Below are 26,736 nucleotides of genomic sequence, written 5' to 3' on the forward strand. Positions count from 1 at the left end.
TTGTGTGTACTCTTCTTTAAAGACGCCTTTTTTTTTTGTATATACAAACAAATAATAAAACAATGTCTCAGAATCTGGTGTAAATTGATCATCAGCGTCGTTGTCGTTCGTCATCATAAATTTATTAAAAAGGGTCTATTCTAGCAGACTTCTAGCAATCTTCACTGATTTATATTATTTTTAAAGAAATTTTAAGGGAAATAAATGAGTTGTAAGAACTTGTTGTCAAAATTAAGGGATGTTTTATAAATTTTGTTCAAAATTAGGAAGTTTCTTGAGACTTCCGTAGGTTTAGGTCCATTTTCTTCACTCGGAGTTGAACAAAACTTGAGAATTTTTATATTAAAAATTCTCAAGTTATGTTCAACTCCGAGTGAAGAAAATGGAACTAAGAATGTTTCTTCATTTCTTCAACTTTGTTATCAAAATCATGCTTGAAGAATTTCTCCACTTTAATTTTTCTTTCACGAATAAAGAACCAACCCCTTAGGAATCTACTTACAACTTAAAAGATGAGACATCATTTCTTAGATGGTTTTAGAGACTTAAGACAGTGTCATTTAATTTAAATTGATGAACTGAGCATGAAGTATTATAATGTGATACTTTGCTGTGGTAAGGTATTTAGTTTCCATGCATACACAAGAAAATCTGATGAAACATTTTTGGTTGCGGTTATAATTCTCACAGATTATAATACAGTGGCAATTATAGAGGGAACTTGGCATTGCTGGCTGCGGTATAATAAATGTTAAGAACTCTTTTTATAATTAGAGATGAAACCTTTGTAATTGAAATTAGTTTCTACGCGTCGTTGTATAATGCAACGAACCGTGACATTCTTAGAGTACTTTGGCCTTTTTGATTTTATTGTTAACCTCCTCTAATGCCAAATTTATTAGAATAGTATATGTTTTAATTTTGTTGTTTCTTTTTTAATATCGTTGGAAGTATTTTAAGTGTTGAAATTTTGTATTTCAAAACTTTTTAACTTGAAGCTTCATTTTCTTCCAGCAACTGGGAAGTTTCTTTGAATTTGAAATTTAAACGCATCTCTGCGTAGCCGATTGAACTCGACGGTAAATTGCAAGTCTCTACACGTCCCTTACTTTGGCGGACACTTTGTGGCGGAATCAAGAAAAATTAATCTCATTAATTGTAGCTAATTAAATGCTAATTTGTTGCGCAAACCAAAAATTTGTAGCTCGCATAGTTTTTGAATTATTGAATTTTCCGCTAAAATAAGTCTGAAGTTATCGGACAAAATCTGAAATGATTGAAATTAATGAGTTTAGTTGACCTCCAAATTTGTAGCTTTTTAAATGCTTTTCAATTACATTAACTTGGTTTTTGTAACTTGAACAGTTTTTTTTGTTATTCAAAATTCCGCTAAAATAAGACTGAAGTTAGCGGACGAAAGTAAGAAAATTAATATTTTTTTGGTGCCCCAAAATTGTAGCTAATTAAATGCTAATTTGTTGCGCAAAAATTAATTTTGTAGCTTTACCCAGTCATTTTTTATTGCAACTTAAAGTTTCAGAAGTGCACTTCCGGTTTGACGAGTCAGTGGAGACTTTTTTAAAAAATCACTTTTTTTAATTTTTTCTTTTGCAATTAATTGAAGCTTTTGAATCAATTATTTTTGATACAAACCCCAATTTTGTAGCTCAAACCGTTTTTGAAATATTCAAGATTTTGTTTTGAAAACATAGCTCAAAAGTGACCTTCTAAAATCCAAAAAAATGCGAAATTCAAAAATTTTTTTTTGCACAAATTTGAAGTAACCTAGACTAAGACGAAATCCAAAAACCTCGATTTTGTAGCTCGTTTAGTTTTTTTTTTGAAAATTTTGACCGTTACATATGAAATTGAGTCTTATATTTTAGCGGAATATTGAATAACCAAAAAACTGTTCAAGTTACAAAAACCAAGTTAATGTAATTGAAAAGCATTTAAAAAGCTACAAATTTGGAGGTCAACTAAACTCATTAATTTCAATCATTTCAGATTCTGTCCGCTCAGACTTATTTTAGCGGAAAATTCAATAATTCAAAAACTATGCGAGCTACAAATTTTTGGTTTGCGCAACAAATTAGCATTTAATTAGCTACAATTAATGAGATACATTTTTTTTGATTCCGCCACAAAGTGTCCGCCAAAGTAAGGGACGTGGTCTCTACCATTTTTGCAAATTTATTGTACGGAAAATAAAATGCACGACTGGGTCGCACGAACGTGCTCTTAGAGTTAAAGTTGCTAAAAATTTTAAAGACTTTTTATATAAAAATTTGGTTAACGTTAATTTATAAAAAAAAAGCAAAATGAACCCTCTGTCGGCACACGGGATCGAATTTGGCAAGAAAAAATTAAGAACTAACGATTTTTCAAAAAAGTGGACTCTTTATAAGGGTGAAAATATATTTTTTTTTAATTGTGAATACAATATTCGAATACCTCGGAAAATTCTACATCAATTTCATATATATGATTCCCAATAAAACATTGACACCGAAAAAAGTTCTAGCGACATTTAAAAGCATAATAATATTACAAAATGGTGGCTCTACTATAGCTCAACGGCACGCAGCATAGCAGTTTTGTATATTTTCATTTGCAATTAAGTTGGTATAAATTTTTAACACTAAACAAGAAAAAAATTGGGTTTTGGCACGAATTTGAATTTACTAGTAGGGTTTAAAAAAAAAAAAATTAATTTCTTAAAAAAAAAAAATTGTAGTTAATTGATTAACAAATCAGAACAGCTATTTCAAGTGAAAATATTCAAAACTGCTTAAACTATAGTTCGTTGCTTTTTTACATTGCTATAATTCTTTATGAAAAATTTTGTAGTTAAAATAACTACCTAACTAATACGAGTAAGATACTAATGATAAGTGAAGTTTTTTGCTACCACCTTTTTTCATTTAAAAAAAACTCGAAAAAGCACCACAATTTTTTGTTTCTCAAAATTTCCTGGTACAGAATTAGGTACTTGATAGATATTTAAAAAATTCAGTTTTCAAAAGTCAATATCCAAGCAACATATTATACAAAAATTAGAACCCTTTGAAGAGCAAAATTACCCGTAAATGAAAATTTCATTAATTTTTCCTTACATAATGCATTAAATTGGCATTATAAGAGAGAGACGAATGCTTGAAAATTGAAAACCTTAAACAAAATTTTAATTGCAATCATTTCGAACAGAATTACATACTATTTACCACATGTATTTCTCTTTTAAGGACCACCCTAATGCAGGTACATATTACACATGCATTATTTTAAACTATTTTAATGAAGTGTTGCATTAATTAAAAAACAAACAAAAAAAAGAACTACATATAGTGCTATGAAAGAAATTTAATTTAATTCTTATCAACAATTTAAAGACATTAAACAAGGAAAACGTTTAGCCCAGTTACTTGTTTTCCTCAAGCGCTCCAGCTCTCTAATGGTGAAGCTTGAGAAAAAATCCAAGTCAAAACGTCCTCACCTACCTACAACAATATACTATACAATTATGCCAGAGGGTAGTTCGGGGGAAAGTCAACTTGGAGCGTTAACTGCATAATTATTCATGATGTTTATACTTCCTCATCAGAGATACAGTTTGTGTTGCTTGATGATGCTGAGGATTTTGTTGTTGTCACAGAGAAAAGCGTATAATTTTTTTTTGGGACAGATTTAGTATTAAAATGAGTTTACTAGAGCTGCTGGATTTTTTTTTATAATTTCTTCTTTTTGGTGTTTTGCTTCTTTACGTAATCTTAATTCAAAATACAAAAAAAAATACTAAGAAATAAGAAAATAGATTCTTTTTTTATCAACTGTCTGATAAAAAAAAATAGGACCAAAATTGGGCCTATATCTTGGGAAGGTTACTCAGGAACATTTTAAGTTCCAAATTGAAAATTAAGAAAAAAAAAATAAACATTTCTTTTGTTGTAAAGGTTGTGTACTTATTACAGTGAAATGAGAGGAAAAGTTTTTTTAATTGAAAAAGGAAATCGTTGACACTGTGAGTAATTAAAACAAAAACCGAAAGAAAAAAAATGTCACAGTTAGGACTCTGGAGGTTATGCTGTAATTAAAACTGCGATTTTTTTTTACTCTCACTCTCCTAACTTTTTTACGTACCTACGAAAATCAAGAGTAATGTTTTTCATTTTTTTTTCGTCGAGATACGCGCGTAGTCGTAATTTGTAATTAAGAATACAAACCATGGAATGTTGAACTTTTGTTTTTTTTTTTTTTTCTTTTTCTGTTTCATACTTTATTTACGAGCATGCTTTGGGGCAAATAAGGCTTGTTTACTCAGAGAACACAATACGAACAAAATAAGAAAAACTGAGTTTAGGAAATAATTAAGTTATCTTAATGGTTGGAAACTTTTTAGACTATAAATGCTTGATTTGGAAAAGTTTCTCTTGAAGTTGACCTTTTTTTAAAAAAACAGTTGGATAAAATTAATCATTATCAACACAATAAAGACAAATTAAACTTTTGTAAAAGTAATTTAGTTTTACATTTTATTATTAGAACGAAATTTTAATCTTTAAAGATCTTTATCATTAGATTTTTATGATTCACACTGTGTTTCTATCATAAAATAAGCTAAGCAGAAGCAAGAAATTTACTGAAAATGAGAAGCTTTATATTCTTACAACATTTGCTTGTGAAGCACGGCTGTAAAAATATCAATTTAAAAAAATGCATTTGAAATAAAAAAAATATTTATTGCAAATACCTAAAAAAAAAATTGCATTGAAAAATAATTATTTATTGTAACTGAAAAATATTTGCATTAAAAAAAAAAACTTTTTATTGCAACTGAAAAATATTTGGATTGGACAAAAAATATTTTGCATTAAAAAAAAATGTTATTGCAAATGAAAAAAAATTTGCATTTAAAATAAATTTTAAAAAAATTTGTATTGCAAATTGCATTGAACAAAAAAATTCAATGAGAAGTGTGTGCATCAAATATTTTTTTTAATACTCGTCTAATTTCTTAAAAATCGACTTTTTGACCTTACATTAATTATCTTCAGTATTGTAGTTTAAAAAGTTTATGTATGGTCTAAAAAAATACATTTAATGCACACATTTTGCATTGAATATTTTTTATTTGCCAAAAATTTTTTTTTTTCAATGCAAAATATTTTTCCTTGCAATAAAAATTTTATTTTCAATGCAATTTTTTTTTTCATTTTAATGCAAAATATTTGTCTTTGCAATAAATATTTTTTTTTTTCAATGCAAATATTTTTCAGTTTAAAAAAAAAAATAAAATGCACAACTGGGGTCGCACGTACTTCCTCTTGCAGTTCAAAGCACTTTTATGTTAGTTTACTTGTAGATTTTACGAGCTGCCTCTAAAATAAATTTTAAAGAAATTTTGTTGACTAAATTTTTTTCATATCAAAAATTTTTTTTTGTATATGACTTTTTTGAGAAAAAATAAAAATGCAATTTTATTGCCATTGCTTTAAATATTACGTATGCAAAGTTTAATCAAAATCGTTAGAGCCGTTTTCGAGAAATTCGCAATATCGTATTTTTTTGTATGGGAGGTATACGTTCTAAACGAGATATAAAAAAACAAAAAAAAAAACCAACTTTCAGAATTCCATAAAAATCATCTGTACCAAATTTTAAGAAAATCCATCCACGCGTTAAGGCTGTGGAAATGTGTACAGATGGACGTACAGACGCACGGACGGATTTGCGAGACCCACTTTTTTGGAATTCTCCAACATCGTAATGTTGGTTTTGATTAAATCCTCAAATTTTTTTTCGACACGAAACCAATACTTGCCCTATAGAGCAAGTAAAAAATGTTTTTTTAATGCAAATATTTTTCGGTCGCAATAAATATTTTTTTTTTTTCAATGCAAATTTCTTTTTATTTGCAATAAATATTTGTTTTTTAATTTGTAGTGGAGAACAAATGCATTAGAAATAAAATGATTTTTTACAACCCTGTTGTAAAGTTATTAAGTTTCTTACACGTTTTTCCTCTGTCGTAAGACTTGGGAAACCCGTTCTTTCTTATTTTTCTTGAGGATCGTTTTGATCTTCCGCGCTTTACTCGATACAAACAGTTGTGGGCTATAACGTTCGCTTTAAATCGAAAAAGATAGAAAAGTACTAGATTTTGTGTTCTACTTCTTGCGTTTGTCAATCAATAATACCTTTCTTGATTTAAAGGATCTATGTTTGCTAGGTTACGGTTACGAGTTCCTGACCCTGACCTTAGCAGAAAAATTAACTGCTGACCTTTGGACGTCGACGTTAATTGTTATTAATTTTTACTGATAAAAATGGCTTTTTCTTAGCACAAACTCGATACGTCATTTTTAGTATTTTTTTATATTTACAGTAAAAACGCGGTTTCAGTAAAAAAAAAAATCAGAAATGATCTCTGAAACTGACATTTGATTCTTTGGACTTATGACAAGCAAAGCGATCGCCGTAAATTTTTGAAAATCTCTTAATTTTTGAGGAATTGACAAAAGACAAATTTTGAGAACATTTTTGGTCAATGTGGGTAAATGTAAACAGGGGTAAATGAAAACATGGCCCATAACAAGCTTCAGTTAAATCTCTTTGACGCATACATAAGTACAAATCGCCAACGCATGTATATCTTTTAACTTATACGCCAAACTGATTGCTTTCAACAGAGAATTCATTCGAAGAGCGTATTTTCCGTGAAAGAAAATTTTTTGAATCTGTTGGAATTCTAAAATTCCGTTTATTGTTTGAATAAAAAATAATAAGAATGGCGAATTGGAATTGTGCCCATATGAAACGATTACTGGGGGGATCGTTACGGTTCAGTTTTACGGTGGTGGCGTCTGGTACAAAGTTTCAGAAGTATTTTTTTACTCTTTTACGGAGTAATAACGGTTAATAAACAGAAAAAAAAAAACAATAAAATGGCGTATTTTGAAAATCCCCATTTAAATTGTCTGCAGAGATCAGGGTCATGCAGGTGTGAAATTCAAAAATTTAGAGTTTGCGATTTGGAACCAAAAAACTTAGATACTCATTGAATTGAGTTTAAATTAAATTCTATTTAGGTTTCTACTTGAAACTTAATCAAAAAAATACTGAAAAAAAAAATTTTCAAGGTTAACACTTTCTAGCACATCTTTTGGAACCTCTTTTCAATAAAAAAAAACGTGTGTGTACACAAGTACACGCGATTGAAGTTATACTTCTCACTTAAGGGGTTTTTGATTGGTAACCATCAATTTTTTTAGCAACATTTTTGCTGGTCGATATTACTGATATAAATGATATACTGATATAACTGAACCTTAAGTAAGTCAATAGCCCCGTTCCATTAAAGGTGGTAGTTTACTCTTGAGTAGAAATAGCACTCTTGATCTTCTGCTCGAGGAGATAGGAATGTGTAGTTGTTGTACTAGATTTCTACTCACGAGTAAGCTACCACCTCCAATCGAACAGGCTTAAATGTGCTATAAATTCACTTTAACGAAGAAAAAATAATAAAAACAAAAAACATTATTTAATTTTTACTGTCGTACCCAGGCGAAACGCGTTGGAACATAAGAATTTGACAGTTCCTTTACCATTTTACCAACTGTTCACTTTTAAACGTTTTCATTTATGCATAAAAGGCCGTAATATTATGTCGCACACCAAATGCCGCATGACAAAGCGTTTTTTTTTATGAGGTTCATTGAAAACTAACAAAAACGTCTTTTTTGTTCCTTAAGTGCCTGGCTACACGGTGATTTTTCAATCGCCTAACCAGTCAGGTTGTAGGCAAGAGGGGTGAGGATTTTCCTCTTTTTGACGTTTGTTCCTAGAAAATGTGAATCGAAACGTGATTGGGCACAACACTGTGTAGCCAGGCCCTAAAGCCTTATCTACAATGACCTAAAAAGTGAAAAGAGGGAAATTTATAAAATTAATTTTTTTTTATTTCTTTCTAGCGCTATTTGTTTTCGGAAAAAATTTTGGAAAAAATACAAAAGTAGAAAGGAATAGAAGAAATGTAAACAAACATTTTTTCCAATGTTAATTACAACAAAAAAGCTATTTTTCAGTACAAAAAACGTTTGTTTACATCTTCACCAGCCGAGAAATGACATTTGCAGGAAGTTCCCCATACCACCCAACTGGAAGTGCTATAAATATCGCCCTCTCCCTTCCGGAAATTTAAACTTTTACAAGCTAAGACAAGAACCTAGAAATATATATACAATGGTGTGAATGACAAATTTGAGTGAAGTTGGTGGAGGTTGAATGATTGAATGATGGAATTTGAACGAATGGAACATGAAACAGGTTGAATTGAATCGTAAATGCAAGGTGCAAACACAATGCCCTTAAGTCGATTACACTTTGCATTTTCTTTTTCGATACTTTTTTTACGTAGTTGAGCGTAAGTAAAACGTAGTTCAACAATATCTAAATCAGGTTTAAAATATATCAAAAAGTAGGTATATTATATACTTATATATTTTGTCCTCAAAAAGTGTAGTTAATCGCAAGAAAACAACAACAAATACTTTAAAAAATAAAGAAACTATTTTGGTATAATTGTGTTCAAAATTGTTACAAATAAAAAAAAAAGTAGGTAATTGGCACTCGAATTTCGAGGGCTGGGTCGGCTAGTAGAAATTAACTTTCATCAAAACGTTTTTCGTAGTGTGAACATACCTATAAAAAATCGTCGGTAAGGAAGTGTAGCTTCATAAAAAGCTCTGTTCGTAAATCAGCTGATCAGTGCTGACATGTCAATGACAAACGTCAGTTTTGTGAAAAAAAATGTTGCTGCGGTTTGCTACATTCGGGAAAATTATTTTAAATCGCTGTGAAATAAAATTTATAGTTGTAATTGTCACTGATTTTTTGTTTTTTTCTTATATGTATTAGTATTGTTTGCCTTAGTTCCGTATAACAAAGTGTTTTTTTCATATGCAAAATTATTTTCAGGGAAGTGGAATTTTCATGTTTTTAATTCCATCAGATCCAGCTTTAAAAGTTCACAACCCAGATCCATTTAGTTGCAGTGCATTTTGCCTAAAAACAAGCAAGCAGCGTTAAGGCTTGGCCACAAAGGAAGGTATGCGGTAGCGGTATGGCTAGCGGTATGTAAAATTGAATGAAAAAATTCCACACCTGAATATTGATGTTCCAATTTGGACTTTTTTTCTTCACCTGTACCGCTTCCGTATATATACCTTCCGGTGTGGCCAAGCCTTTAGCTTGTTTCTCGAAGCTGGATTTCATGGACTTTAGCATGAAAACTTTATAATTTTTAATCAAGAAAAACATATCTAATAAGAAAAAAACAAAGTCTCTGAAAATAAAAAAAAATATTATTTCACAAGCTATTTAAAACATTTTTCCCGAATGCAGCAAACCGCATTCACATTTTTGTTTTTTTTCACAAAACTGGCGTTTGTCTTCTTTTTGATGCTATACTTCCTTACCGGCAATGGGTTCAAAACAAAAAACCTGTTTTGCAAGGGGGCGCTACTAGTTAATCCCCTTGACATTTCTTTTTTCAAAGAAAATTTTTGAACCCATAACGCCGCAAAAGAAATATAATTTCAAAAATTGCTTTCAACAAAACCACAACAAACAAATCATGTTTACACATTAATTGTTGCCACACTTACTTTCGGTAAAATCACGGGTTGAAAGCCATTTTCAATAATGCGGACTTTTCACGAGTCTATTTTAGTCGCACGATATGTCGCACGTCGACTTGGATTTTTCTATGGGGATTGTCACTTTAGTCACCTGCGACTTACGTTCATACGAGCCGAAAAGCTTCGCCACACGGCAAATATTGACTAGTGAAAAGTCGGCATTATTGAAAATGGCTTTCAACCCGTGATTTTGCCGAAAGTAAGTGTGGCAACAATTCCTGTGTAAACATGATTTGTTATGATCAAACATGTCATTTTTCCTAATTTATGTTTTCCAGTACTTCTAGTGTAAATTTGTTTTGCTAAGAAAATGATTATTAACTATAAGGAAAAACTTTTCGAGTAAAAGTGAAATTTTCACTCTGTACAAACGCTGGAAAATTGATGGGAAAGCTTAGGTTTTGCGCTGGTTCAAGGTTAAAATAGCCAAAGTTGAACTCAAGTTTATCCGCCGAAATTTTAAAGTGTAATTCCTGATTCAAGGTGAACCACATTTTTATAACTGGCCTTAAAAGAATTAACTTCTGTTAAATAGAAATCATATCGGTGCAGCCTCGCCGATTTCAGAAGGTTAAATTTGCTCAACCACGGATTAAATATTTGTACAACTGACACAGAAGATGTTTTAGACTGGAACACCCTCTTTCTGGAAAACCATCAAAATGTTCCGAATTCATTGCACATCCACCTTAAATAAAATTGAATTGTTATCTGTCAAAAAAAAAGTAAACAAAAAAAAAAACAAACCGCAACGCAAATAAACGAGAGTTTTAAATCGAAACAAAAATGTGTGAGAAACAATTTATACTAAAATAAAACATTGATTGAAAATTACCCACTCATTACTATACAATTGGACTAACAACATTGTCAGTTTCTTCAAAATATCTCATTACCATTCCCGATGAGGTTTTGGTGAGTAAATGCATCAGCGAGTTGGCCAAACACGGCATTAATATTCAGACAAACAGAAAAATGAAAGGTGCTCAGCTCAAACTGCCTTCGTTTAGAGATGAAGATGTTTAGGAAAAGTTTATCTCTATTAGTTGAGATCAACGTGAACCTAATCGCTATGTGTGTATGACGGTCAAGTTCCAACTATGGCCAAAGCAGTTGGCAAGTATTTCTACTCCAGGGTGAGTTCTCTTTTTATAAAACCTAATATTTCCCATAGCTTTAGTAGACAGTACACTTTCAATGAGTTGATTCTTTTGGGTAAGGTTCAACTCAATGTTGGGCATAATGATTCTCACCCAAGACACTAGAACTCTGTGGGCTTACCAGTATCAGTGGGCAACAATGAAGTCTTAAAAACAGTAGTTCCCTAAAAAGACCTCATGGACAGCTCAGAGATCTCTGAACAACTTGGCAGAAGTAGGTACATCGATTGTATTGGGTTCAAGAGCTAGCAAAAAAATCAAGACAGAATTTCGCTAAGCGACTTCCTAAAAGTTTTCCGCAGCCTTAGTGAGATCAAAAGCGATGTTTAGTTTTACACAAAGAAACAAAATTTCTTTAAAGATCTTCAATTTGTGTGCCATCTTAGTGCCTGGCTACACAGTGATTTTTCAATCGCCTATCCAGTCAGGTTGTAGGCAAGAGGGGTGAGGATTTTCCTCTTTTTGACATTTGTTCCTAGAAAATGTGAATTGGAACGTGATTGGGCACAACACTGTGTGGCCAGGCACTTAGATCTAAATCCAAAGTTTTGTGTAGGGCATCAAATAATTTAAAATAAGTAGTTTATTTTGGTATTCATTTTGGATAATAAACCTTTTTAACTTGAATTTAAGTTTCAAAGTAAACGTTCTCCACGAAAAACAATCATGCATAAAAATTTTATGGAAAACATGATACGCTCGCCATTTTAATTAGTTTGACATTTTAAAACAAAAACAAACAAACAAAGCTTTTTTTGTAATTCTGAACACCAGGTGACGCTACTTGCTAATCCTTTTGACAGTTCTTGTCAAAAAGTAAATTTTCGCTCCATACCCTCCCAAAAGAAGTATAACTTCAATAAAATGCACGACTGGGTCGCACGAACTTGCTCTTAGAGTTCAAGTTGCTTAAGTTTTTAAGATTTTTTATATAGAAACTTGGGAAATGTAGGTATATAAAAACAAAAAAAAAAAAAAAAAACAAATAAAAAAAAATAAAATTCATTTTTTCAAAAAAAATAAAACAATATCTGAAATCAACTCGCCCCACAAAACAAGTATGCAGTTTTATTTGATATATATATTAAGGTGCATTTTTAGAAAAAAAAAAATTTCAAAATCGTTAGAGCCGTTTTTTAAAAAAACTAATTTTTTATAAATAATTTTTTGAAAAAAAAGTTAAAAATAAAATTGGTATGCCATTTTGTAGAAATAACTAATCAACATCTAAAAACAAAATTTCAAAAAAATTCAATTCAATTCAAAAAATTCAATTTCGAAAATTTGATTTTTCAAAAAAAAATTTTCAAAATTTTTTTAAAAATCCAAAAATTATTTTTTTCAAAATTTTATTTTTGGCTTATATTTAAATTATATAAATGCTTTTGTATAAAAAAATTTCTTTGAAATACAATAAGTAGTTTTGCAGAAAATCTTATTTGAAAAAAATAAAATCGTTGGAGCCGTTTTCGTGAAATTAAACTTTTCCGGAATTTTTGTATGACAGGTACCGTTATTTTTGGTCCAAAAAAATTATTTCCAAAAACCCCTCTGGAGAGTCTCCAAAAACTGCTACATAGCAAGTTTGGAGTCAATCGGTCCATCCGTTTAGGCTCTAGTTTCTTATACAGACAGACGGACAGACAGACTGACTGACAGACAGACGGACAGACGGCATTCTCTATCATCGTAATGTCATGGAAAAATGTTATCTCTTCTTTTTTTTGTACGAATGCATAACTTGATATATAGTACCTATATCGCAAGTAAAAAGTGCAAAAATAAATTCTATTTAGGTACGAGTCTACTTATTTTATCATAAGAGGTCTCAAAAGTTGTGCATTGACAAGGAGAATCTAAGGATGTACTTTAAGGCATTTGTATTAGATCCAACTCCAAGATTGAAAACACCAAATTCCTAAAGTCATTTATTAGATAAAGACCGTAAAATATCATTTTTAATTGAATTACAAAGACAATCTTGCTTTTTAAAGCCTGCAGAAAAAGAGTAAAGTGATGTTGCCATCACATTGGTGGGTGAAACTGCAAAAGGGCAAATAATATCCATTATATATCCCAGCAAGCAAACGCGCGATGTCTTGGCTAATTTAACAATTTCCCATCAAACCAAACGACTGTGATGATGATAATGACGACGAGGCTATAAATCCGCACCCCGTATCAAATTGAAAATTCAGTCTTCTACTTTTTTTTCTTTTGCTTTTTCTTCATCCGTTTATGGGTTTTTTTGCTTATTTAAAGCTAGCAAATGCTTTAACATACTATACAGTCGAATTTTGTGTTCTTTTTTTTGCCGACGACGATGAAGATTATGATGATGAAGAACGCGGTGTTTGTATCACATAAAATAAGCCGCACATTCCTTTCACTTTGAAAGAAAAAAGAAAGATGCACTGAGTCTTCTTCTTCAGTCTTGAAAAACTAATTTTCTGCAAAGAAAACTATAATTAGACTAGCAGTCTTATATTAGAACATTTCACTTGGGTGATATTGGGGGAAGGGCGACTGTTGATGCCCCCTTTTTCTGCAGAAGAGACATTGCTAGTGCTGATGTTTGCCCATTTAAACCACCCAAACCCGCCCGCACACATTGGCGAAGGGTCGGAGCGGTTTAATGGATATTTACTGCATCAATGTCGGCATCTATTTTTCATCCGTTTCCATCAATCTGTTCGTTAAGCAATATTAAACCCGGTAAATTGAAAGTTAAAACAAAAAAAAAAAAAACAAGCAAAAAAAATGACGACAACGCGGAAAAAAAAGGGAAGAACTTTATGAATCATCATCAACCAACTGGAAAACCGCTTGATTTAAAGCTATATACACACACAGCCACCACCTAGAAGAACGCACTTAATTTGTATGTGTTTTGATTTTTTTTTTTTTTGGGAGGATTAAAAATAGAAGGAACTTGCGAATCTATTGTTGCTAGATTTGTGAATTTAATTACATTTTGCAGTCCTATAACGAGCATCATCACAGGTCGATGATTTGACGAAAATAGAAATTTCAAAAGAAACTCGCCGTCGTCGTGCGTCGTATTAGAATGAGTAATAGGATTTGTTTTAAATTTTGGCAATGGCGCCCAACGAACGGCTAAAGAAGCGAAAAGGGGGATGAAATTCTTGATGTACGTTTTTTGAATTCATTGAGGACATATAAGAGAAGCAGCAGGAGATCAATTTATTATCTTTTAGCATGGCCTGAGATGGTGTACCTATTTAGCTGTTTTTTGATAAATCAGGCGCCACTGTGATGAGCTTGCGTTAGCCAAAAAAAAAAATTAAGGCAAATTGTGATGATTAATACTGTCCTGCGTTGTATCATTGAAATGTATACAAACAAAGCTACCTTCAACATATAATGTTTGAAATAAGTTCATTTGTTTTTAGCATTGTGTATATTTTTAAATATCAAGCAGAGCTGGCATGGAAAGGTGAGAAATGCAATGATATGGAAATGGTGAAGAATACACGGATTATTGCTATTAATGCTATTGCTCTTTGGTGAAATAGTATATATATATTTATTTCTATTTTTTGTAATTGATTTCTATTAAAAATTAAATAAAAATATTTATTGCAAAAAAAAAAAATTTTCATTAAAAAAATATTTTGCATCAAAGAAAAAATGTTTTCAAATTCAATCCTAAGTGGGCTTTAGGATTGAATTTGTTTTCAAAAATAAGGTCACGAAGATAGGAATTATTAAAAAATGTTTTCTGCATTGAATAAGAAAAAAAAATTCAATGCAAAATGTGTGCATTAAATATTTTTTTTTTTTTAGTATTCGTCAAATTTTGTACAATTTTGACTATTTGATCATACATTAGTTATGATAACTATAGCATTGAAAATTATGTCAAATAGTCATACCTACTGTAAAAAATTCGACGAATATTAAATAAAAAAAAATATTTAATGCACACATTTTGTATTGAACTTTTTTTCAATGCCGAAAATATTTTATTTGCAAGAAATTTTTTTTTAATGCAAAATAATTTTTTTTGCAATAAAAACTCTATGCAAATATTTTTCAGTTGCAATAACATTTTTTGTAATGCAAAATATTTTAGTTGCAATAAATATTTTTTTTTTAATGCAAATATTTTTTTACTTGGTCTATAGGGCATATTGGTTTCGTGTAGAAAAAAAATCGAGGTTTTAATCAAAACCAACATTACGATGATGGAGAAGATCAAAAAAGTGGTTTTCGTCATGCCGTCCGTCAGTCTGTGCGAAACGGTTCAATGGATTTGCGTGAAACTTGGTACAGATAATTTTTACGTAATTCCCTAGACCCGTTTTTTTTATTTTTTAATATCTCCATTTAAACGCATACCTCCCATATAACGTTTTTGAGGTATTGCAAATTTCTCGAAAACGGCTCTAACGATTTCGATCAAATTTGGTGTGCGGAATACTCATATATTTCATCAAAGCATTAGTTATTTTATGTACAATTTACAGAGATCATTAAGTATAAAATGTTAAAAAAAAAATATTTTTAAAAACATTTTTGAAAAAAAAAATTTTTTAATTTAATTTTTAAACTTTTGATTTTTTTTTTTGATTTTTTTTCTACAAAATCTTTAATTTCCTATAGATATTTAAGATAAAGAAACTGTGAACTACAAGAGCAAGTACGTGCGACCCAGTCGTGCATTTTATTTTTATGGGAAGTCTGAAAAATCGTCTAAATGTTCAAATTTTGAGATAGACGTATAAAACTCGAGTTTTATATATGTACATGTACAATTGTACATACCAAATGGTTTTTATGATTTTTCCACCCTTCGTTTAGGAGCAATTCAAAAAAGGAGCACTGAAAAAATTGAAATTCTCCTTAAATCCACAAAAAACTTTCTTTTATTAACATATTTCGAGTTATTAACATATTCCAAAAATCATTGTTTTTCCACCCTCCACTTAGGACATATTCAAAAAAAAAATTTATTTTATAGCAACTCTCATACAAAATAGCTATAATTTTTTTCTAAAATCCCCAAAAATTATTTTTTTTTAAATCCAAACGTTTAGAAGATATTCAGAAAACAAATTTCCAAATTCCCAACAAAAGTTACGCATACACCATATTTTACATTATGTACTAAAAATTTCAAATACTCTCAAATCAACAAAATCTAATTCAAACTTCTGTCGTTTGTCCACCGTACCAAAAATCATCCTTTGTTCAATCTCCGTTTCGGTAATATTAAAAAACAATTTTTGATCTCGTACAAAATATCATTTTTTTTTTCTAAAATCCCCAAGGCCGTATAGAACCAATTGCAAGCGATTGTCCACCACGAGTTCTATATACAATAAATACATACCAAATATTATAATTTTTCCACCGTTTAGGAGGAATTCAAAAAAATATTTTTTTAAATAGGTACCTACAAAATTTTTTGAAAACAAAATTTTAATATTAAATTGGTATGCCATTTTGTGGCAATTATTATTCAACATCTAAAACCAAAATTAAAAAAAAAAAAAAAAACGAAAAATAAAAATAATAGAAAAATCGATTATTAAAAAAATAAAAATTCAAAATTTTTTTAAAAATCCAAAAATTGTTTTTTTTTTTTTTAATTTAGCTTTGAATTATATTAAGGAAATATCAATGTTCTTGCATACAAAAATTCGATAAAATTGAACTAATAATTTGGGAGATAGTCAGAAATTAAAAAACGGTTTTATGGGAGGTACAGTTAATAACAATATTTGATGAAAACTTTTTTTTTCAAAAATAAACCTTATCTCAAAACTAATACCTGAATTTTTGGACCAAAATCGTATAAGTCGTTTTTGATAAAAAATTTAATTTATCCAAAATTCCTCAAAAACAGGTACCTAACCGTTATTTTTGGTCCAAAAAAATAAATTCCAAAAATCCTTCGTACGAGACCCAAAAACTGTTAAATAACAAGTTTGAAGAAAAAAAGGTGAAAAAACAAATTATAGATACAACTTTTGTTCAAAAATTTTAAAGTCGCAGTTCGGGCTTCACGAAGTTTTATGGGTCAGTATTGAACGTGTCCCTACCATCTGCTCCAAACCTCAACCGAAAATTTTTCTTAGGGTCGAAAGGTGCCATTCGATTCAAGTTTCCCAAGAGTTTAGAAATTTGATACCAACTAGGTGGTAGCATTTTTACTTTCACATGGACAGGCTACTTAAGAATTGTACACATTTTGTAGTTACCATTCTAAAATGAAAATTGAGACCCTTAAGCTCCACAACTTTCTTGACATTTAATTTTTAATGCTTGTTTTTTTTTCCAGTACCTAATTTAATCTTGAGAAGGCATTTTCCTCTCTGAAATGTATGTGAGGCCCGATGCTAGAAAGTTTGAAAATAATGAAATTTCCTTTCCATTTTCTATGTCATCAAATCCCTGTCCTATATAAACTAATTAAATTACAAAAACTATTTAATAGATGGAAGCAAACTTTAGATGCCCTAATTTGCCATCATCAAACGTACTACTGCCCTATTCCTAGAGATGAGAAACTCTCTTCTCTATCTCGTCCACGACACATCCGGATTTATTGACACTGAGTCAATCAATCACCACCCAGAGATATCTACACACACACACAAATACCTAAAACCCATCTCGTTTATGTGGGCTTAGGAGATTGATAGAAAGTTACATCGACGACGACTAACGACGAAGACGACGGACGGGCTTACCGGGCTATCAACATCAAGGCAAGCGAATTAGATTCAATTAAACGATTTCGATAGGACAACACGTCGTCCGTTTAGTCCAGCACTCGGCCGGTCTTATCACTCTCGATAGCTATGCCAATAAAAACGATGAATTAGGTGATAGGCACATTCATTAGCCTGCGAGTCTAACGACCCACTCACTGCCTTTCTCACTTCACAACATCAAACAGAATCAATCCGTCAAAAGACAAACATGCGGGCCTCGTCATCGGCGTAGTCGTCGTCAGTTGTCGATATAAAATGGATCGATAGATAGATGGATGCAAGTCATGCAACTTTTTTCAATAGATTGAACAATATTTTTTAGCATAAGTCGACTTAAGTTTTTTTTTCTTCCTACTTTATGGAATTTGCACTTTTCAAAGCTCGCATAAGATTGATATTGCAAGCTCTTGTATGGTTCATCCTATCTCAATGATGCTGAGATGCGACGACGAAGACGACGACGTTCAATCAATTATAATTCGCTGTAATTGATTGCAAACAAACATTAATCAAAGAGAAACTTAATTATGCATCATCGATAGAAGAGGAGATGCACATTGCACAACAAACCCTGTTACAAGTGTCTCTATACACACATGGCTTCACATTTTAGACTTTTAGCTTTCAGCTTCCAGCATGTTCCAGATGATAGAGAGTGACTTGGTGTGGATACAGTTTTAGAAGTGATGGTCGATGTTTGGTTTGGATAAAGTACCGGCATCGGCACCTTGGAGGCATCTTTTTGATACTCTTTTGAAACTATATAGGAGTCATCACAACATTGAATCCGGTGAAAATCTAGGACGGATGCGCCTCACTCCAATGGAGTCTGTATATCTCTAGTTTCTACATTCTCCATACTCTTGATGATCTTTCGGTTGACTTGAATTTAATTTTATAAAATTGCATCATGTGGAACGAATGAGTGTGAGGTTGTTTTATTTTTTGCCCTGCTGGCTGGCTGGAGAAATAGGAGATGGCAAACGTGCTGAGTTAGATTTATGCATATGAAAAGGAACGAAAAATCATTTTAATTACATCGAGCGCATCCAATGCTGATGGTTCTTGAGAGAATGTCTATGTTCTCCATCTCCAACCATTTGAATGGGATATGTAAGAGGAGGTTTTAATAATATCTTCAAGGCCTTTTACTGCAAGCATCAGCTTGAGGGTGTTTGAGAAGATGGATGATGATGGGGGGAAATTAGGTAATTTCTGTTTAAGCTAGATAAATTTTAAATTAGAATTTCAATAACATCCTGATGGGATTTCTAATCGAGCGTTATTTTTGTTTTCCTGTAATATTTTTTTCTTTTGAAGAATAAGATATTTGATTTCTTTTGCATGGTTTCCTAGATTACATTGCAAAATCCAGAGCAAAAAAATATTCAAGTGTAATCAGTTAAACAAATATTTTGATTACATCAGACAAAACGTCTAATCACTTTAAATAAAGGCCATTTGCACAAAACTGGAAAGAAAATAAGATGCAAAAATAATAATAATGTTTTCTTTAATCAAAATTTGTAAAAGCCATTGTTTTTTTTTTGTGATTATTTTGCCCAGGATAGCCAAACTTTTTTTTCTTTATTCCACTATTTTTTTTTAATATAAAAAACCGAAAAAATTATGATTATATTTCCGGTGAAAAAATTATTGTGGTTTGTTTTCAAGGATAGCCCAACTTTTATTTTCGATTTCGTGCCCTTAGTTTAAAAATTATAAAAGCATTATTTTTTTCACATCAAAAAAAAAAAAAAAAATAGTACGCATACACCACAGTGACCTTTTTAATTTACAATTTAGAATAAGTAAATCCACACTAAAAATTACAGTGCGCCTCAAATGTTATTTTTTGACTTAGAATTTATTCTAGAAGCTTAAGTTGATTTATTTTATTTCACCTTAAAAACCACAAAATACAATAATATTTTTTCAACTGTAAAAATCATTGATTTTTTTTAATTTGCCATATTATGAGTACCTAGAAAAGCTTAAGTAACAACAAAATATAAAATGGTGTGTAAAGTAATTTCATTTTCAGTACACGAATAGTATTTACTTTTTAAACCTTTCTCAACTAATCATCGTAGTTCCAACAAATTTCATAATTTTTTTTTCGTTAGCCCACTCTTTGTTAAAAATTTATGAAAAAAAAAACTTTTGCAAATTACCAACCACTTAAAAATCAAAATTTGTTTTTTTCAGTGTAAAAATAGTCCTTTTTACTCACTTTTTTTCCAATTAACCATGGTAATTCCAACAAATTACATCATTTTTTTAGGAGAATAAAAAAACAGTGAAACTAATAGGTCGAATAGCGAAAACAAAAGTTTTTATTACACAGGGAAAAAAAAATTATGTTTTTTAATGTGTTTTTGAAAAAATAGCGGAATAAACAAAAAAAATCTGGACAGGATAGCCAAAGGCTAACGTTGGGCAAAAACGAACTACAGGGCAAAACCAACAATTTTTACTCTGAATAAAGAAAAAATATTTTTGTGATTTTTGAGGGAAAAAAAACCGTTATAATTTTAGAACAAATGTGGGCTAACGAAAAAAAATCTTGGGCCGTTTCAAAATATGGATTTTTCAAAACAAAAAAAAAAATTCTTTCAAATTCAAAAATGTATTTTTCAACTTTTTACTCGTTTATGATGATCAGGTTCTATAAATAGTTTTGTAACCAAATTTTTCGTAGACCAAAAATCACCAAATCCAGGCATAATAATCCTGAGAAATTACATAAAATGAAAAATTTGCGCAAATTACTACTTCGATCTTAAATCACTTTTAAAATTCTTCCGTATACCTTATTAGTTTTATTTAAACAAAATTTTGTGTACAAAAGCGTTCCAATAGCATTAATTTAAATTCAAATTTTCATAAACAAAAATTTTGGATTTAAAAAAAAAAATATAATAATTTTTTTTTCATCAATTTTTCAAAAACGTGTTGATGAACTTTTTTGAAAAAATGGTTAACTGAAAAAAAATCATTTTTTTTATTTTTGTAGTTAAAATTTATTTTCGAAGCTTTTTTTTTTTACAATATTGAGACAATTTAAAACGTAGCAGAACGAAGATACCTAAGACCAGTCTAGCAGTTAGACTGTTATGATAAAATTAATTGATATTTTGTCTGGACTGTCTGGCTCCGTGAAGCCAGAACTGCGACCTCAAAATTTTTGAACCAAATTTGTCTAATTCGTTTGTCCACCGTTTGTCCATGTTTTTCCACCCAAAATTTTCGTTTGTCCACCCTTCAAAAAAATTTTAGAGCAAATTCTTTTTTTTTATAGGAAGTCTGAAAAATGAAAAATCGTCTAGAACGCTCAAATTTTAAGATAGACGTATAAAACCAACTGCAATCGTTTGTCCACCTCGAGTTCTTTACATATACCAAAAATCATCGTTTGTCCACCCTCTGTTTAGGAGATATTCCAAAAAAAAAATTTATAGCAACTCTTAAAAAAGTACGCATACACCACAGTGTACCTCTACTGAAAATTAAAAAGTCCTCAAAAATTGTTATTTTTCAAAAATTCAAACGGCAATCGTTTTTCCACCTCGAGAAATGGATGCAAACAAAAAATCGTGGTTTGTCCACCCTACGTTTAGGAGATATTCAAAAAACAAAATTTGTACTGAAAAATTCAAAGTCCCATAAAATCTCCAAAAATTGACTTTTTTCAAAATTTCAAATTTCTGTCGTTTGTCCACCTCGAGTTCTTCACGTATACCAAAAATCGTCGTTTGTCCACCCTGAGTTTTAAAGATATTAAAAAAAAAAACAAAATTTGTACTGAAAAATTCAATATGATCCCCAAAAAAAAATTAGTATACGTGTAGAACTCGAGGTGGACAAACGACAGAAATTTGAAATTTTGAAAAAAGTCAATTTTTGGAGATTTTATGGGACTTTGAATTTTTCAGTAGGTACAAATTTTGTTTTTTGAATATCTCCTAAACGTAGGGTGGACAAACGATGATTTTTGGTATACGTGAAGAATTCGAGGTGGACAAACGATTGCAGTTGGTTTTATACGTCTATCTTAAAATTTGAGCGTTTTCGACGATTTTTCATTTTTCAGACTTCCTATAAAAAAAAAGAATTTGCTCTAAAATTTTTTTGAAGGGTGGACAAACGAAAATTGTGGGTGGAAAAACATGGACAAACGGTGGACAAACGAATTAGACAAATTTGGTTCAAAAATTTTAAGGTCGCAGCTCTGGCTTCACGGAGCCGGACTGTCTAACAAAATTTATCACGACAACCATTGATGAGTTTGATGTTTGATCACAAAAAAATTTTTACCCATAATAAAAACTTTTTGCTTTTAGCTTAGACCATTTTTTTTGGAATTATGGCTTTTACTAAAAAAAGCTTTGAAAAATCCACAAAGTTAATATTTATAATTGATGAACAAAAACAATCATTGAAAAATTATTTTCTTTGTTTTAAAAAAAATCACGTACCTAAATGATTTTATTGAAAAGATACCTTAATTAAATTCTATAAGAAATTAAATATAAACTCATAAAAACAATATAAAATTTGTATTTAAATAGTTTTAACCAGCAAAAAATCAAAGAATTTTTTGATTTTTTTTTTGTTTTGACAGTTTTTGTATAATATTGTAACAAATTTAAGGAATAAAACAAAATTTGGTGTCCTTTTAAAAAGGAAATATTAATCAAAGCTTAGAAACATAATTTCAAGAAAATTCATTAACCGTTGTCAAAAAAAAAAAAGTTCTCAATTTTTTTTTTAAATCCAAAAATGATTTTTACTTGCGATATAGGTACTAATATCAAGTTATGTATTCGTACAAAAAAAAAGTTGAGATAACATTTTTCCATGACATTAAGATGGTAGAGAATGCCAAAAAAGTGGGTCCCGGAAGTCCGTCTGTCTGTCTGTCTGTCTGGCTACAGCCTAAACGGATGGGCCGATCAACTTCAAACTTGGTATGTTGCATTTTTTGGGGACTCTCCAGAGGATTTTTGGAATTAATTTTTTTGGACCAAAAATAACGGTACTTGTCATATACCAATTTTAGTAAAGTTGAAATTGCTCAAAAACGGCTCTAACGATTTTGTTAAAAAAATTCAAATAATAGTTTTAAGACAAGGTCTATCTTCTTATAAAATTTTTTTTTTTTGAAAATCATTATTAACGGTACCTGCCTTAGAACCGTTTTTTTTTTTCAAATCCGATTATCTCCGAAAGTGCTTATTCGATTTCAACGAAACTTTTTGTAAAGAAGCATTTATATGATTTTAGTATAAGCCAAAAATAAAATTTCCAAAAAAATAATTTTTGGATTTTTAAAAAAATTTTGAAAATTTTTTTTTTGAAAAATCAAATTTTCGAAAACGGGACATTTTGAAATTTTGTTTTTAGATGTTGATAAGTGATTTCTACAAAATGGCATACCAATTTTATTTTTAAAACTTTTTTTCCAAAAAATTATTTATAAAAAATTAGTTTTTTTAAAAATGGCTCTAACGATTTGGAAAAGTTTTTTTTCTAAAAATGCATCTTAATATATCAATCAAAACTGCATACTTGTTTCGGGAGGCAATGTGATTTCAGATTTTATATTATTTTTTTAAAAAACGAATTTAATTTTTTTTAATTTTTTTTTTTCTGTACCCATGTAGTAGGTACCTACATTTTCCAAATTTCTATATAAAAAGTCTTAAAAATGTAAGCAACTTGAACTCTAAAAGCAAGTTCGTGCGACCCAGTCGTGCATTTTATTTTAAGTGGTTCTTCATTTTTACATTAAGATTAATAAAATGGTTTTTGCAAAAATGTTCCACTTTTAATAGGTAATATATAATAATTTTACTTTTTCTGAGAAAATCAGGCGAATTTTTTAAAAGAATGAGTAAAAAAAATGCAAAAAACTGATTCGTTCCAAATTTAAAAACCCTTTCAATTAATTTAAAAGCAACCTATCTACCTACCTAAATTATGTCCCATTCAGCTGCTGTCACTGAGTAATAAATTTAAAAAAATAGAGACCAAACGAAAAAAAATTACAGACTATGGCCAACTAATAAATCTTTTGTAACATTCCCATAAAAATAAAACGCATTAAAACTAAGGCACGCACATCACTAAAAATAAAAATAAAAAACAAAAACAAAAACAAAACTAAACCCAATAGATTATAAAAAACCAAGAAAAAAAGAATATACAGTAAAACCCGGATAAGTGCCTCTCGCTTAAGTGCCTAACCCGCATAAGTGCCTTTGTTTTTAAAGAACCAAAATTTTAAGGATTTTTTCATATAAAATTAATCTTTTAAGTACCTTTCGCTTAACTGCCTTCCCCGCTTAATTGCCTGGCTTTTCAAATACTTAGAATTGAATTTACTTGCAAAAAATTCTTTTAAGTACACATTTGAAACAAGTTTGAACTGCAAGAAAAACTTCGTTTTCTAAACCGCTTTAAAATTCTAAAATTCTACTAAAGGTAGAAATTAACTAGTTAGCTATTTTAAACTTTCAAAGTAATTTTGATTTGTGAAGATTATGTTTTTAGTAATCAAACATGTTTTTTTTAATTATTAAATAATTAGAGATAAGTGCCTATGAGCACTTAAGCGGGTTCTTGTAAGTACCTTACCCGCTTTAGTGCCTATCTAAATGGGGCATTTAAGGTGAGGTACTTATCCGGGTTTTACTGTAAATAAAAACAAAAGATTCTTTTGTTTTCCTAAAAGACACCACCAACCACTCTCTTTGGCAACCCTTTGAAAGGCCATTTGTCAAAATTAACCTCTGTGGATTCACCAAACATCACCATTAACCCCTATATACCGACCTGCTATTCTATTGGAATTTATTTATATTCCCTTCTCTTCTTCTCTCATCGTTCTAATATTTATTATTATAGAATTGCCATTTGACAGATAGAAAAACACACGAAAAAAAAAAACAAGAAATAGCCGTTTTTCACGGTCAACAAAAAAAAAGAAAAATGTCAATTTATAGTCCCATAATATCGATGTAAGAGATAAAGAATACAAAAAAAATCACACAAACAGGTCCTCAGACAACAGACAGGTAAAATAGAAAAAAATAAAATCAACTTGATGACAAGACACAATTTTTTAAGAATTTTTAATGAATAATTTGAATGAACTTCAAATAAAACAAGTAAACAAACAGTAGTGGCGCCCAACACTACACTGATAAGAGAAATCAATTACCCGTTAAGTATAAAATATGTCATTAAAAATAAACAACAACAAAAATACACTCAATATACGAATTACATACGTACACAATAATCTTTCGAAGTCAAAGCTGATAATAACCAAACCACCACCACCGATCGTCTTGCTCTCTCTCGGTCGGTGTTTCTCGATTACTTGGCGATATCTTCCATGCGGAACTGCTGTCAAAGTAAAGTAAACACGTGACGTTAACAGTTTACTTGAGAGAACTAAGTTACTCGCAAAGCACTGTTTGTTTATATGAAATAATTCCAAAAATTCACCCCGATTTTTCTTTTCTTTTATTTCTTCATTAATTTTGGTAATTGGGGGGTTTTTATGTAATTTTTTTTTAGGCTAGGTTCAACACAAAACACTTCCTTTCAATGCAATTGCAACAACAACATACAAAATAAGAGCAACAAAGAAAAACACTGGTAATCCATTGCAACAAGAACAACAATCACTCAATCAATACGAGCCTTCCTCTCCACCTGGGCTCTTGCACGCGACCGGATGTCCGACAGACAGACAGAAAAAATCTCCCCGTGTGTGACACAAAACACACACGAAACAAGCAACAACAACGGAAGAAAAAATAAAAACAAAAAATAAGAAAAAAAAAAAACAGTTCCTCCGACCGACAAAAAAAATGACAGAAAAAGAACTGCAGTCTTCTCCAAAAAAAATGACAGAAGAAACAAAAAAAATGATGGCGATAAAAAACGATTTGACGTTTTAATAACGAAACGTAAGACTCCGATGTAACGTCGTCCTCAAATGACGGCTCACGTTTTCATACTAAAACTGAATCAGCTGAATGAATTCAAACGGTGCTATCGCACAGAAGTTCTGAGAAAAGTCATCAATTCTCAAAGCAAAATACCACCGGTTTAGTTGAATGGTAGCAAAACAGCTGTGTTTATTTGACGTTTCTCTTGTGTTCAATTTCGTTCAATTTAAAACAAGTTTGTGATAAGAGAGACAAATGAATCAGACTCTTTCTCTCTTTTTAAAGGTAAAATGAATGAAAATGAATCAATTTTGACAGAATGAACTTTTTTTAACAGCAGACAACAAAGAGACAGGTTAACAGATCTGTTTGTGAACACAGTTCGTTGATATTTCTCTGTTATCCAGAAGGAGGATTCTTTAAAAGGTTCTTTATCCTTTTCTATGAAAAAAAAAAAAAAAAATAAACCCCCTACTCCTTCTTCTATACAGTTATTGTTATCTCTTCCTCGTTATATTCCCTTATATTGTGCTTTGTATTTGCTTGTATATCATTTTCAATGGGAAAGAGTTCAAGTCAACGATGGTGGCGATATGTTTTGGGTTGGAGGGAGTTTTTTTTGGGGCTGATGATGGTTGGGAAGTGGAATGAAAAGTGAAAGTACCTACTTTGCTGGAGGGAAGGATAGTGAGTTGTGTAGATATATAGAGACTGTTTGGGAGTTTGAATGGTTGCTATAAAAAAAAGGATAGATACATCCCTACAACGAAAAGGAATTTTTTTTTTAACATTTTTTTTTTTTTATCTTAACAACAATGTATACGAAGCCTCCTTATGTCCTTATATGACGGATGGAATGGTTTTATGGGAATGTTATGGAAGGAAGATAGTTGGGATAGCCCTTTTGTTGGTAGTTTTTATAGCTAAAAGAGAGGTGTTTTTTTTTGTTAGTTTGACAAGAATGAGGATGACAATTTTGGTGTACACTTTATTGGGTTTAGTGATGAGGAAACTCAAAAGGTCCAATCATACAAATTTACCTGGTGAAATCATAATAAATTTGTTGAAAGGCAGTGAATAGAAGAAACAGTCAACACAGAGATTTTCGAGGGATTTATTTTAAATGCACATAAAATTGCAGATGTTCTTTTTTCTAGGTTTTATACTTCAA

At 30.5% G+C, this 26,736-nt stretch overlaps 1 protein-coding gene across 2 annotated transcripts in view; it reads right to left on the reverse strand.

The window, feature by feature from the left end:
• Positions 1–25,671, reverse strand: part of LOC129921028 (uncharacterized) — a 239,081-nt gene extending 213,410 nt beyond the window's left edge. Inside the window, exon 1 of one of the 2 annotated variants that reach the window (XM_056002649.1) lies at positions 24,901–25,671. The gene's annotated coding sequence lies outside the window, so the exon portion shown is untranslated. The remainder of the gene's footprint in view (positions 1–24,900) is intronic. The other variant, XM_056002646.1, reaches the window with a different exon arrangement.
• Positions 25,672–26,736: the final 1,065 nt, after the last annotated feature.

This window comes from Episyrphus balteatus, chromosome 1 (assembly GCF_945859705.1).
Source record: "Episyrphus balteatus chromosome 1, idEpiBalt1.1, whole genome shotgun sequence".
NCBI lineage: Eukaryota > Metazoa > Arthropoda > Insecta > Diptera > Syrphidae > Episyrphus > Episyrphus balteatus.